Source organism: Thamnophis elegans, chromosome 4, assembly GCF_009769535.1.
Source record: "Thamnophis elegans isolate rThaEle1 chromosome 4, rThaEle1.pri, whole genome shotgun sequence".
NCBI classification, from domain to species: domain Eukaryota; kingdom Metazoa; phylum Chordata; class Lepidosauria; order Squamata; family Colubridae; genus Thamnophis; species Thamnophis elegans.
The window spans coordinates 115,272,626-115,286,528 of NC_045544.1; the positions used below are offsets into that span (position 1 = coordinate 115,272,626).

Below are 13,903 nucleotides of genomic sequence, written 5' to 3' on the forward strand. Positions count from 1 at the left end.
TGTATTGGAATTATTATTTTTTTCATTGTTAAAATGTTTTTATTTTCCATTTTCCATTTTCATACAGTCACATCTATACTGTGCATAACCGGGGCCATACAACATTAAACAATAATCACAGCAGTTCCTCTTGTCAACAATACCCCCAGAAATATAAATAAAATAAAACTCAAACTCAAACTCAAATAGAAACCCAATATACCTCTTCCGCTCTCCATACACCTCTTTCTTCCCCCCCCCTCCAACTTACTATCTTCCCTCCATCATTCCCCTCTACCCTACTTCCCCTCCCCCTCTATCACTCCTATTGGAATTCTTGTTAGCTGTCCAGTTGCATATATAAAATGGATAGTCATGTAAACTGATATAATTTAAAATATTAATAAGTGAAAGAAGCACAGAAACTCAGGTCTAACAATCTAGGTGAGTTCAATTCATTAGCTTTTGTGCAGAGATTTTATCACGAGTAACTGAAGGGGGCGACACTTTTGTGATGAGCAAGAATAGGAAATTGCCTCTTAGTAGGGCCATCCATGGAAGGTTCTCTTCACCTCTTCCACCTTCTAAATCCCTTGGAACTGTGAATGTTTAAATGATGTGATCACCTCACATTTAGGGTGAGCATGATGAAAGAGGAGACATCCAGATACTATGTTTACATGTCATGCCAAGCTATGATGATTTGCTGCAAATAACATCCAATAAATACCATTGAATGGATTCAAGAAGTTATCAACTCAGAGAATATACCTCAAACTCATGATAGCTAGGGATGCATTGTAGGGGCTGCAAACCAACTAACCACAATACTGGGTTGCCCAAATGGGAAGCATTGTAAAATTCCTCCTCTTCAGGTCTAAATCCCTGGTTTGTGGCAACAAATTATGTTCATGCTGTGCAGGAGTGTGGAAGAGGCACTCTCAACTATTTGTGTAATATCCTGCTTTTTTTCCCTAGCAGCAAAAATAGTGAATACATTGCTTTTTTCCACAACAGTTCTGTGAGGTAGATTGGACTGAGAATGCCTGGGCCAAGGTTACCCAGTGAGGGTGCAATTGACCCTAAATCTGCCCAATCCCTTATTGCATTAACAGAGGGATTCAATCAAGATCAAGTGAGATACTAATACAACTCTATAAAGCCTTAGTAAGATCACACCTAAAGTATTGCATCCAGTTTTGGTCACCATATTATAAAAAAGATGTTGAGACTCTGAAAGAGTGCAGAGGAGAGCAACCAAGATTTAGGAACTGGAGGCTAAAACATATGAAGAACGGTTATAGGAACTGGGCATGGTTAGTCTAGTGCAGTGTTTTTCAACCTTTTTTGTGCAAAGGCACACTTTTTTCATGAAAAAAATCACGAGGCACACCACCATTAGAAAATGTTTAAAAAATTTAACTCTGTCCCTATATTGACTATATATAAAGTGTTTTTCCCACGGCACACCTTACACTATGTCACGGCACACTAGTGTGCCACGGCACAGTGGTTGAAAAACACTGGTCTAGTGAAGAGAAGGACCAGCAGAGATATGATAGCAGTGTTCCAATATTTGAGGTGCTGCCACAGAGAAGAGGAGGTTAAGTTATTTTCCAACCCCCCCCACCCCCCCAGACCAGACAAGGAATAATGGATGGAAACTGATCAAGGGAGAGATTCAACCTAGAAATAAGGAGAAATTTTCTGACAGTGAGAGCAATCAACCAAAGGAACAGCTTTCCTTCAGAAGTTGTGGAAACTTCATCACTGGAAGCTTTCAAGAAAAGTCTGGACTGCCATCTATCAGAAATGGTGTAGGGCCCTGATGGCGAATTTATGGCACACATACTACTGGTGGCACGCGGAATCATTTCTCTGGGCACACAACGCCTTGCTCTGTCAGCTGGTCAGCGCACCTTCTTTTGAGACCATTTTTTGCCCTCTGGAGGCTTCAGGAGCTTTCCTGAAGCCTCCGGAGCGCAAAAAACTGGCCTTACAGGCAAACCGGAAGGGAAGCTCAGGAATGTACTTCCAGTTTGCTCGTAGGGCCGGTTTTAGCCCTCTGGAGCGTTCAGGAGCCTTCAGGAGGCTTCCCTGATGACTCCGGAGGGCAAAAAAACGACCCTATGAGCAAACTGTAAGTCACTTCCAGGTTGCTCATAGAGTCATTTGTTGCCCTCCGGAGCCATCAGGGAAGCCTCCTGAAGGCTCTGGAGGGCTAAAACCAGCCCTATGAGCAAACCGGAAGTCCGTTCCCGAACTTCCAGTTTGCCCATAGGGCTGGTTTTTCACACTCCGGAAGCTTCAGGGAAGCTCCTGAATCCTCTGGGGGGGGGGAGGCTGTTTTCACCCTCCCCAGGCTCCTATAAAGCCTCTGGAGCCTGGACAGGGCGAACAAAGCACATCAAAAATGGGGGGGGGGAGCGCTGGTCGTGCATGCATGCACGCTGGGGTCATGCACATAGCATTATGGATGTGGCACGCATGCACACGACACCCCCCCTACGCTCCCCATGCTTTTGGCACACGAGCCCCAAAAGGTTCACCACCACTGGTGTAGGGTTTCCTACTTGGGCGGGGTGGGGGTTGAACTAGATGACCTACAAGGTCCCTTCCAACTCAATCTGTTAAATCCATTAAAATTATTTAAGCATTATGCCACACAAATTGTAACTTGAGGAACTCCACACGAGGTCTCTGGCAGCAAAAAAAAGGTCATATTTGATGCAATGCAATGCAAAGCAAACAAAATGAAGAGCAAGATCTCAGTTGGCTTTTCCAACGAACTCTGAAAGGACTGGTATCCACTGGGGTGTTTCTCGGAAACAAATGGTAATCAATTAGTAACCAAAAGGTGATATTTCCCCTAATTTCGAAGTGTGCGTTTGGCAGCTTTACAACAGACTTAAGCCGTGTAGCAATAGATCTGGATGAAAGGAAGCCTCTCTCTCTCTCTCTCTCAAAGGGTTTTATTTATGAGCAATTCTTTTGGCACCTGTGCTGGGATGACAGTCCTCCTTTGCCCATCAGTCAGTAAGAACTCCTTTATCCGAACACAGGCCAGCAGCCCTTAAGATCTGGGCAGCAACTGGTGGCGACTCTCGGAGCAATGACAGAGGCTCCCGCCTCGTAGGAAGCAGCGCTTTTGCTCAGGGCCTCGGCGCGTTCTTTGGCAGCAGGGTAACACCAGAGAGAGCCTTGCTAGCGCTAGGACCGGGCCGGCCGGCTTTGGCTGGCCTGTCTGCCTGTCTCGCAGCGGGTACTCCCGAGCTCCCTCTCTCGTTCTCCAGTGGCCCTGCGGGCCGAGTGCGTCCGATCCGAGCCGGTCGGATCCGATTCTTGCTGCAGTGGAGACGGCGGGCGAGGCCTCCTCCACAGGCTGGGCAAGGCAAGGAGCGCGGAAAGAGGAGGAGGAGGAGGAGGATCCCCCCCTCCCGGGAAGGAAGCAGCAGCTGCAGGAGGAACACCGGGGTTCAAGGTAAAACCCCGAGCAGGCCGGGGGTGCCGATGACACTTTGCACGGAGGGTCATCATGCCCTCCCGTATTTCCGCCCCGGGGAGGGTAATCGGCTTTGACATGAGAGGCTGGTGCAGGGAGGCTGGCGGATGTTTCTCTCTCCCCCCCTTCTCCCGCTTGTGTTTTTTTTTCAGGCATGCCAAAATTGCAGCTGCAATCCTCCCCTACCGGGCGCTTGTTGCATTTCCTTTCATGCACAGACATTTCGCCTTTCTGAATTGGGGGGGGGGAGTTCCTGCTGGCACGGCTTCAGCACCTCTCCTCTTCCCCCCCCCCGCGCCCCCTTCAAGTTTGAGGGAGACTCTCACTCTTGGCACCAGATCAGGAAAAGCAAGGGGGGGGAGAGATGACAGGGGGTGACCCCTCCCCCGCAAGGATTGGCCCAGCCTTAAATGCCCCCCCACCCCCGCTGGATTTCGGCGAACTTGAACTTCACGTACCTTGAGGAGGGGGGGAGAGGAAAACGGCTTGGCGCGGGGGGGGAGAGTGCGACTGCGCTGCCCCCAAGCGCGTTTGTGCAGGCAGGCTTTGCAATGTTTGTGTGTGTGTGTGTGTACATACACATGTATGCATGCATGCATTCATTCAAGTGTGTGTGTGTGTGTGTCTGTCGATAAATATACGTGCGCATGGGGTGGGGGGGAGCTTTTATTATTATTTTTCCTTTTCTTGCAGACGTGTCTCGCCCGAGCCTGCTCTACGGCGTTATATTATTTATTTATTTTGCAAAGATGCGTCTCTGTGTGTGTGTGTGTGTGTGTGTGTGTGTTTGCAAGCACAAAAGAGACACGCGCAAAGATCGGGGTGGGGGAAGCTGTCGGGGTTTTCCATTCCCCCCCCTCCCCTGTAAGGAAATTCTCCTGCAAAGCGGAATGCTTTTGCGCTCTCTGGCGAACGGAGGAGGGCGAAGCGGCAAAAATGGCAGCCTGGCATGACCGGAGGGGGCCCCCGTGTCATCCCCCACGTTAATCCCTGCGCCAAGGGAGGCATTGCGCGATCGGGATATATTTTTAAAAAATATCATTTTTTTAAAGGGAAGCGGAACAGGCAAGGAGAGATTCTGCGGGGCTGGCGGGAGGGATCCTCCGGAGGCTCTGCGGGGCACGGCTGGGCATTGGGGGCATCGCCCTGCTTCTCCGCGCGCACACCTGTAGATCTGGGACCGGGCACGGTGGTGGGGGGGGGGAGGGCGGAGGCTGGTGCGACGATGCAGCCTCTTCTGCTACCCTTCGCTGGCTTAAGTCTCTGCCCTCCCCCTCCCGTTTTTGAAATAGGGGGGGGCAATGATTCACAGAGACCAGAGGCGCTTGTTTTCCAGGCACTTTGCATTCAACCCCCCCCCCTCTCCCAGAGCCCCCCCCCCTTGAGCGGCCTGTCCGGTTGCGGGAGACTGCGTTGCTTGGTGCAATTTCGGAGGCGGGGGGTGCAGGCGCTGGCTGTCACTATTCTGGGCGGGGGGTGGGGGCGGGGGGGCGCAGCTGTGTCCTTGAAAGCTTTGCAGTGTTGCCGGTGAAGGGCAAGCCGAGGCGGGGGGGGGGTGTCTCTCTCTGCCGGGCTCATTTTTTTCCCTAGCAAAACAGATACGTGAGGTGGGCAGGGGCCTCCTGAGTGTGCTTCCTCCCCCCTCCCAGCGCAGCGGCCCCTCCCGCCGGTTTTCCATGTCTGCCACTGCCAGTACCCCCCCCTCCTTTCCTTGCGTGCTTAGCAGCTTCACACTGGCACGATGCCAGGCTCCTGGCTCCTCCTCCCTCAGCGGATGTCTCCTCCTCCCTTCCAGGGCTGAGTGAGGGTGGGGGGGCTTCAATTCCTTCGCCTGCCCTGCACTAGCTGACCCATTGAACCAGGGCCAGGTATAGAGAAAAGTAAAAGAAGGGTAAAGGAAGGGAATGCGTACTATAGGATCTGGTGCAGGGGAAAGTGCTTCTTCATCATCATCCAGTGGGAGGGTCGTTCAGAGTTTGTACTCTGGGAAAAATGTGGCTGAAGCCCCAGCTGTGGGGAGGAGACCCTGAACAGTTGCTTCTTCTGAGATCCCTTTGCTTGATCTCTGGTGGTGCAACCGTCTCCCTTTCAGCTCAAGTTGTGGTTCACTCCAGAGGGGAGACCCTGTTGCCCCCCTCATGTTTCTTATGCTGTGATGATCTGGCAAACTCCACATTATCTCCCCATAGAGAAGAGCGGGTCTTGGGGAATCTGCCCCACCAGGAGCAGTTGGAAGGCTCAGGGTGAAGCTACTGTGGCATGCTCATTTTCTAGCATTCCCATCAGTTGAACACATTTGATGCTCAAGTGTCCATTTTTGCCATTGTTTTTAAGATGATATACAAACTGTTCTGCAGATATGGCCCTACACTGCAATACTCCCAAGTTGGCGGGATGTGGGCAACAGAATGTTGTCTTGCAAGGTTGTCTTTAGATTAGATATCTCATTTTGTATGGAAAACCGTGAGCATATTTGGAGTAATACTGGGCTCTGGTTACTCACACTGGTCAAAATGTATCAGAACTAACCGGCACACTCTTTACCATTAACAGAGGATGTTGTATGTGGCACAGGTAAGACTAAGACCGGTGTAACTTAGTTAAACAGCATTATGTGAAGACCTCAATTGACCAAAGCTAATTGGCCTAATTTGTATCATGGCTTTGGTCAACAGGGTCCCTCAAGTGATGATCATGCCATATGGAAAATTGCAAGTTGGAATGTAAGAGCAGTAAATGTTAAACCCTATGAAAGAATGAATGAAGCAAAAGAAAAACGAATTATATGTCATTGAAACTAAGAGAATGGGAAAGAATATAATACATAAATAAATAATAAAATCTGAATGAAGGTGATCATCTTGCGGATTGGAGTGAATGATTCATGCAGAGAAGTAAACTGGGTTGAATTATGACTGGGTTAACATAAGTCATAAAATGTGAATTGGTGTGATTAAGTTGTTTATTTGAAAGCAGGAATTCATAGATTTGTTATACTGTTACACTCCAGTGAGTGGTGATAATGGAAGAGTTAGAGATGAGTTTCTGAATGAAAGCAGTTCAGAAGAAAATATTCTTCTGTTAGGTGATATGAATGGGTGGGTGGGAATGAGACGAGACAGTACAGAAAAATGATTTGACTATTCATCAACCTGAGAATGGTGACTGGTGAATATATGCTTACGGTGTGTGCATAAATCTATTCATGTACACACATGGCAAAGGAATGAACATAAATCTAAAAGCATGATGTATTAGATTGTGTATGATGAATGACTGAGAGAATTACTGAAGGATACAAGAATGATGAGTTTTAAATAGAGGACATTTTGATAGTGTTCAGTAGCAGATATTGGGGGGAAATTGGCATGGAGGAAAAGAAACACAGTAAAAGTGGGACTTTAGGAAAAAAGTATGAGTCCTATATACAAATTAGTAGAAGACAGATTAATTTTTCAATTAAAATGAATGGAAGGTAGATGGGGAAGCTGCTTATAACAGAATTAAAAGAGCTACTGGTATATTACAGCAAGCCACCTAAATGTGGAATTACATTAATGGAAAATGTGAAAAAAACATGTTGGGTGCAAAGATGAAGTAAAAGAGACTGTGGATGAAGAAAAAATGAATGTAAGATACTATTGCGAAAATGAGATGAGAGAAAGATAATTACCAAGAGAGCAAGTAACAGTCAACATTAAAAGAAGCAAAACAATTATTTGATGAAAAGTTTAAAAATTGCTTTGGAAATGGAAGAGCAAAGAAGGTTAAAAAAGCACCTCCAACTGAATTATCCATTTATGGATAATTGTGTAAGGAATAGTTGTTGTTACTCTAGGGATGTGTTGTTTTTTAATGTGAAAGGATGTACATTTCTATGCAAATAGTGTCACTCTGTTGATTGACAGCCGGTAAACCAGATTCTCAGAGAATATCGAATAGATTGTAGAATGCAATGAGAATAATGGATATAAAATTAATATATCAAAGATCAAGGTAGCTGTGTTTGACAAGGAAAAAGAAGTGAATGATTGCAAGTTATAGAAGGATGAGGAAAAAGTAGATGGATTTTTGTATATTGTTCACATGTGCAAATTTAGAGAAATAAGGTAATATGTGGTTAGGAATGAAATTTGTCAAAAGAAATGGAAATGATTATATATTAGAATGTGCTCCTGCCTAGTTGGTTATTTGGAAGTTAAAACTGAATGTCAGGAAAAACATAAACATTAAAAACGTTGTATGGTGAAGCAAGAAGCGGTACAGTCATGAATGTGTGGATGCTGAATGAATGTGGATTGAATACAAAAAATATACACTGAGAGGGGTTGACCATTAAAGAGAATGAATCAGGATTGTGTTGTAAAACATAGGAGGAAAGAGTGACAATAAAGTGGAAGATTGAAAAAAACTGTAGTTAGATGAAGTTGGTGAGATTCTGAGAAAGAAAGAAGTTCCAAATTTAAAGAACCACAAAGAGTATAGGAAGTGATGTATAGATGTGGTGGAAACAGCAATGGCTTTCAAGGACTAAAATGTATGAAAATATACAGTGAATGATATTGATGTCAAGTAGGTTTAGCGACATTTCCTTTTTTCTTATCTCATGCTTTTATTTCTTTGGGTTTACTTTATTCTCTTTCTGCAGTCTATATAATGCTTAATCTGAAACAAAATAGCATAATGGGTGTTAAGTATGGATCCATGCATGAATCAGGCAGTATAGATTGGTCTGTACACAGATTATAGCACACATGCTTCTTCTGTGCATAGAGCTAGAGCATGACTATTTGCCTAGTGCATGGATCCAGAGCATGTTGTTTTGGTACATCTGTTCCAGAATGGAAGGCAATTGTGGATGGATCAGTCTAAATCAGCAGTTCCCAACCTTTTTTTGGCCATGCCCCACCTAAGCATCTCTAAAATCCTGATGCCCCCCTGTGATATATAATTCTTACTTTACTCAAAAAGTGAACTCTACTCATGCAGAGGAAGCCTAAAAGGCCATTAACTTGGTTTAAACTAGGTTCAGATTGCCCCCATTAAAAATCAAATTGCCCCCTTGTGGGGCATGGACCCCACATTGGGAACCGCTGGTCTAAATTATCTGGATTTTGCTTTGTCCGTATTATGTTGGCCAACTTCTAAAGCACATGTTTGCTCCATGCACAGAGTAAAATAACATTTGTTGCTTTATGTATGCTATTTGTGACTTTCTTAATACCAACAGCCTGTACATAGACCTATTCCTGTTCCTGGTGGAAACCCCCCAAATTTGCTGCCTGCTGGCTGTTTTGCCACGCCTGATGTGACTGGGAAAGGTCTGTCATCTCTGCCTACCTATCTTGAGCTTCCTTCCTTTCTAGTTTGGAATGATGGTAGTTTATCGCTAGAAACCTCAGAGCCAATTCTTCAGGCCCAGTGCTTTTGAAAGGTCCGGACAATAAGGGGAGAGGGGATGACCTTTTGTGAGCTGGGGCTTTTAGCGAGGGGGAATGTACTCAATAACCCCTCACATGCTGGGTCAGCTGGAAACATCCTTGCAGGAGTCTTCTTTTTTTCCCAATTAGATGTCTAAAAACATTTGAGGGGATAAATGATGTGGGTTGTCTAGAATAACTCTGGTGAAGAGTTGGGAGAGGGGCTTTTTATCTCCACCCCTTCAAGGAAAGCAGGATTAGATTCTGGGGTGAGGCTGCCTCTTAGTTAGATAATCTCTAAATTTCTTCGTGTTTCAGAGGGAACCGAATTTGATTGTCACGAGAAAGGGGAGGGGCAAGGGGGGGGAGAGATATACAAAAGGAATGTTTGCATTTAGAAACTTGGCGAACTGCTACGTTTCAGTTCTGCCTTGCAAACTTGGAGGGCGAAAGCTACTATTCTCTCTTCCTCCAGTGGCTTGCAATGATTGAAGCCCCCAGGGATGTCAGTCTTTTCATGGGAGAACATGCAGAATTCTCCAGTGTCGTGAACAATCTGTGCCTTTAGCCCTTACAGGCATTGCCTGCTTGGTTATTTTTACTGTGAAGTTCACTCAAAATAGATCTCATCTGAAAAGTGTGTGTGTGTGTGTGTGTGTGTGTGTGTGTGTGTGTGTTGGTGGAGGTTAGAATATTTTCACAAATCTTTACAGAGTGTTTCTCAGCCCCAAGTAGGAAGTGGGTAGACAGGCTATGACCAGTGCACAGATCTCCTGACCTTTCCACTTGTGACAAGGAAGTTGTTTGTCCTGCTCTGTCTCTGACTTCTTCCCATTCAGAGCAGTCGGCCTTGAGAAAAGGACTGGAGGCATTCTGGGCTGAAGTTGCAAAAGAGATGATGATCCCTAGATGGGTAATGATATGTTTGCAAACAAACGAACAAGTTCAGAGAGCACCAAGAAGTGCATAACTCAACCCTGAACTACGGATGTCCTCGTCTATTGGAACTGGAGTTGGAGTAGTACAGAGCAAGGAAATTGACTCAGGGATCAAAGGATGTTTGTAGTTAGGATGTCAGTCCTAGTGAGACCTTTACATTTCCACATTTCATGATGTCATGGAGAAGCCGTTTATTCTTTCGGATAGGTTTTATTTTTTCTTTACTTCCAAATAAAAAAAAATGTGCTGAGGACAGAGTACAGTTTGGCATCATCTTTAACAAAATCTAAAAATCTGATGTAAACATCTGCTTGCAACAAATTCAGTCTGATGATTAAGATTAATATTATGGTCACATTGCTGGAAGGGAAATGAACATACAGTACTCCAACTGAAACTTGATTTGCACCAATTTTAGGGCAAGATCTTAACAAGATAATTTAACATCTGGGTATGACTTACTAACTAGTTTCTTAGTCATTTAATTTCCGTTTAAATTGTTTATCCTGCAATTCTAATATAATTTCTTGATCGTAATAGTACTTTCTTATGAGAATAACAAACTAATAAATGTTTATCCAGCACATTATTTAAAATGGAGACTGGAACATTACATCACGCAAGTGGGCACAGAACAAAATTATGCTGTCTGTACTTTAAATCTATGTTTGATGAAGTACCTGATTTGATTTTGGAATTAATCAATTCAAACCTCAGGTTTTTGGTCTGGCTGGATACTCTAATACATGCATGCATACACTTTTGCATGAACAATGCAGGAACAAGTATAAATAGAAGATGTGCAAATGTCATTAATCAAATGAGTTTATATAAAATTTGCTCGGTGTATACATTGGAATCTTTGACTATACCGTTAGAAAACTTTGCTTCAGAAATGCCATGACCCACATTGTTATTTGGAGTGCCGGATGTTCCTTTTTGGAAGCTGCAGTAGGAAAACTCCTTTTTCCTACATGAAACACAAATACGATGAAAATAAATGAAGGGGGACAAAAAGAGACTTATACATTCTCAAGCATTTTCCTACAAGGTTTGGAAAGGTATGTATGTATGTATGTATGTATGTATGTATGTATGTATGTATGTATGTATGTATGTATTTGACTGCTCATCTTAAGCAATTCTGAGTGACTTACAACGCCAATGAATTTTAAAAACCCATTAAAAATATATAACGATAAACAAAAGCCCTGTGCCTTAAGTTTTCCACAGAAATTTTATAGTTACAATTGCCATTGTTATTCTTCAGTACTTGGGAGCAGATGCTTCTAGGGGCGAATTGGGTATGAAAAAGTATGCACGTGTATGTGTCTTGTCTTCACCTTTCCCAGATTTCCTGAAAATATGGTGTGTTTCATGCTGGAGGAGTAACTTGACTTGCTGCCAAGTCATGGAGGCAAAAAATGAAATGTGTGTTACGACACAACAACACAAGCCCCATTCCTTTTGTACTTGTTTTGCAATATTGAGAATGAACATGTAACAGGACAGATCTTGTGTGTTATCACAATACACGTTTTATTATTTTGAGAAAAAGTAGCTTGCTGCAATATGCTCAACTTGTCTCTGCCGGGCTCTTTTTTCTGCCACCCACCCAATACATTGCTACATCTCCAGAACACTGTGCCTGCCTTTTTATTGGAGGTGGGGTATTCTACTAATTTGGAGGGGCACTGTCTTATTTGGTGAGAGGGAACCACATTGCAAAGGTAGGGTTTTTTGTACCCGAAGGGGATATACAGCCTTTGGGATGTTTGTCTGAGTAGTGGATCGCAGATAATTACAGTTAATCAAATTTGTTTCACAGGATGGAGTCAACATTTTTGATTGGTTGTAGCTGTAAATTTATTACACGTACACATCAGGAGCAATAACAAGATGGTTGTGTCTCTCTCATCCCAGAGGCTTGTGTGACACTACCTCCCTTTCATATTGGTCTTGCCTTGGGCAGGTCTCCTACTCAGCAAGTTGAACGTAACGATGCCCCTTAGGTTGACAAGACTGCCCATGGGAGAATTGAGCAGAGGGAAGGGGGGAGGCTCCACTGACAGAATTTTCTTCATCACTGCCTGTAGACGAGGGTATGTTACTCCTATGCTTCCTCTGAATTGCTGTGGCTGGCTCTTCAGCCCTGTGGTACGGGAGCTCTGTATATTCTGCTTCTCAGTGGGAGATATTCATCTCTGACTCATGAAAGCAGGAGGGGAAAGAAAGACTGAGCTGCAATAATGGGTCATCTTTTAAAATACAGGCAGTGGCTTTTCACAGCACATGATATGCTGTAGAAGAGTCACTTCCGCTTTGTTTTACCTGTTCTCTGCGTCAGGATGAATGGCTGTCTTTTGTCTATCAGCAGACAGTTTTCCTACTCTTCACTGTCAAGCCAGACATTTGAGTGGGCTTTCTTTTGTTGAGTTGTGAGTCACTCTCTTGCAGGACAAGTCAATCTATGCTTGTTCTCAATCCTCAGAATTATCGCTGCTCTTCCTCCAGATGATTTTGTGATCCTCAGTCTATGCTGGGATGAAAAGAGGATGAACTGGGATGGGCTTCTTAATTGTTCAACTATACAACTAAAAGTGTACATGGAGTACATCTTATGGATGAATTATGTGAAGTCAGTTGCTTCTGCTCCTACTCTTTTACTTTTGTCTAGCACTTGCTTACCACTAGCAACCTTCACGTTCTATGAAAAGAAGTTCCACAAATTGGTTATTTTGCCATGTGAAGTCTACATCTTGCCTTCCATAAAGCAGCTACGCTTGTTTCTTGCAATGGTCCACAGGGCCCTTGCTCCCCATGGTTTTGTCCTCCTGCTGTTTTGCTTTTGAGTGGAGCTGAAGGAGCTATGGTTCCTGGCTTCCTCTGAGAGACATACTTATCCTACAGAGTTTTACATCCGAAAATAAATTGACTTCTGAATTTGAAAACAATTGGCAGTTGATTCTGGGTTCTCAAAGTGAAGTCCTTTTCAAGAGCATCTTATATCTAATTGATCACTTCAATTGCAGAAATACAAAGTTGATGCCCACTCGTTTCCTTTGCATATAAAAAGGACCACGTGCCATGATGTAGCTGTACCCTCCAACAGGAGAAATTGGCAGGAGGTGGAATTGAATGGAGAAGGGAAATGAAAACTTTTTAGCAGGATCCCATCTGGGTTGGTCACCGGGACCACCGGTTTAGTCTTCCGAGATTTTGGACTCGTGCTGCAGCCCATCCTCAGGATACTTCTCTCTAATCATTCTAGGCCATCCTGCAACATTATCCTGGGACACACATATTTGCCTTCATTCACGAGACCTTTTTACTTCCTTGCTTTTTTGTAAAGTTTTGCTGCTGCTTGCATAGTCCTCTCTGGTTCACATTTTTTGCATCCTGTCATCTTCAAGGATAGAAGTTTTTTATATATATAGTGTGTGATAAGTGACAGTTTCTGGAGGATTGGGGGGAAAAAACCCTTTTCCCTCCCTTTGAAACCCTGAACAAGAAGGGAATTATATGGCTTTTCCTTATGGTTCAGACTCTTTCTAGAGGTGGTGGGCTTCAGCAGTCTGATTTTCCTCCTTACCCCTCTCTCTTTCTTTGGTGTTACTTTATTGAGGAGATTTAACACATTTCTGCCCCCTTGTGTGGTCCAGAGGCAATTTGGTGAATCAAGCTGCCAGGGAGAACTGCAGCTTCTGTTTGCAGCATATTTTTAAAAAAAATTTCTCACTGCCTTTGCTGTTTCTTTACAAGGTAAGTTAAAAAGCTGCCCGAGAAAACACATGGGTGCCTAACATGTCAATCCTTTTGGTACCTCATACCTCTCCGCTCAAGGATCTGGCTTCATGCTGCTGCTACTCTCATTTTTCCCCCTTTTAAAAAAATAACATTCAGCTCAGGTTCCCAGGGGATCCAGCATGCTCAAATCCTGTTGGGGCTAATTAAGGAGTGCATAAACATCCTTTACAGCCCAATGTACTTCTGCAACCTGTGGAGTCATCCCACTGTGAGGGAGATGGGCGGTTTCTAAATTCGAAAAACAAAACAAAAGGCT

General features: G+C 44.2%; 1 protein-coding gene across 3 annotated transcripts in view; it reads left to right on the forward strand.

The window, feature by feature from the left end:
* The first annotated feature begins 3,261 nt into the window (after window positions 1–3,261).
* The window catches only part of DNMT3A (DNA methyltransferase 3 alpha), a 117,125-nt gene continuing 106,483 nt past the window's right edge, over window positions 3,262–13,903 (forward strand). For all 3 annotated transcript variants that reach the window (XM_032215357.1, XM_032215359.1, XM_032215358.1), the window contains exon 1: window positions 3,262–3,460. The gene's annotated coding sequence lies outside the window, so the exon portion shown is untranslated. The remainder of the gene's footprint in view (window positions 3,461–13,903) is intronic.